The sequence below is a fragment of the Brassica oleracea genome, chromosome C3 (genome assembly GCF_000695525.1).
Source record: "Brassica oleracea var. oleracea cultivar TO1000 chromosome C3, BOL, whole genome shotgun sequence".
NCBI classification, from domain to species: domain Eukaryota; kingdom Viridiplantae; phylum Streptophyta; class Magnoliopsida; order Brassicales; family Brassicaceae; genus Brassica; species Brassica oleracea.
The window spans coordinates 30,573,698-30,575,224 of record NC_027750.1 but is presented as its reverse complement, the minus strand read 5'-3'; positions in this window follow the sequence as shown (position 1 = coordinate 30,575,224).

Sequence of the window (1,527 nt, the reverse complement as noted above, 5' to 3'; positions counted from 1 at the left end):
AAGAGCTATGAGAGATGAAGCCATTGAGAAATGGAAACAACTATAATTAGCTATCAAGAATGAGCTTGATCATCTCATCATCCACGAAACTTATTCCTCTGATACAATTGAGACACTAAAAGAGAAAATAGCTTTGATGGATGGACAAAAGTATGAGAAAGAAAGAGATATTGATTTACTTAGACAGAGTCTGAGGATCCTTGGAAGCATGAAGAATAAGAAGAAGGGAGCACCATTTCCATCAATGAATCTGCTGATTGGAACACCAAATGTGTGGAATGTACATAACACGTTTTAGTCAAATAGTCTCTGCAACAGTGATGCTATCTCACCCATCAAAGAGTCTTGATCTACAACGTCATATTAGTAGTCTTTTGGTTTATTTAACTTCATATAGCACTGAGTACAAAAAGCACATGATAAAAGATTTTTCATAAATCATTGTTTTAATTTTGTAAGTTACTCCTGAATCATAATACAGTTCTCCAGCAATCATGAATCATTTCGTTTGCAAATAAAGCACATATGCTTTCTCTTACACAAGTCTCAACCGAGGAGCATAGAAAGAAATGGATTACTCCTGCATATATACAAGGTTAGCCGCGGAGTTCTATAAAAGGTATTAATGAAATGAAACCACCACTTGTATGGTAACGTAATGTATCTCGCTTTTGTCATGCTGTTGGATTAGTTGCTAAAACAATGCTTGGATAATGGTATTCTTAAGGGAGATGTGTAGGCTAGGGAGCTGGTTTGTAGGAGAAAAAGTAATGTTGTATTCTTTTAGCATTATTATTTTTTTTTTTGAAAATATTCTTTTAGCATTATTGTTAGCCTTTGGATCATGTTTCTTTGTTTTAAGGTGATGTTCCGAATAAAGGCGGATTTGGGTATGTTTTTTCCTATAGGAAAATATTACATCATTTATTTCTTTTCATGTCTCGTATCTTTTAAAAGAATTCCACACTTTATTACAAAATTACTTAGGAAACGCAAAAGAGTTTTCAAACTTTAGAAACTCTTAAGTAAATATGGAATACATAAATATGAGAAGTATATATATATATATTGACTTCTCATTTTTTTCTCATTGATGCCAAGAGTGTTCTTGACACTATCGACCGCACCCTGAGCCATATTCTTCACTGACTCTCCCGTCTGTCTCCAAAAATATTTTAAACATTAGTCTAGATTAAAACAAGTTTGTACACTACAAGAAAACATCGTAATTCTGACGGACATTCTGACGGAAAATGAGATCCTCGGAATATTCCGACGAATTTACGAGGAAATTCCGAGAAAAACAAAATTTAGGTTTCCTCGGAATTTCTTCGGAATATACCGATGAAATACCGAGGAAGGCATATTCCTCGGAAAACACCGACGAATATCCGAGGATATATTATAGCCGTTGGAGAGCCGTTGGAGATTTTAAAAATTCCGAGGAAATTCCAAGGATAGAGCCGTTGTCGTCGGAATTTCCTCGGTACTGTCGGCAGCATTTCATCTATAAATACCCGCACCCCC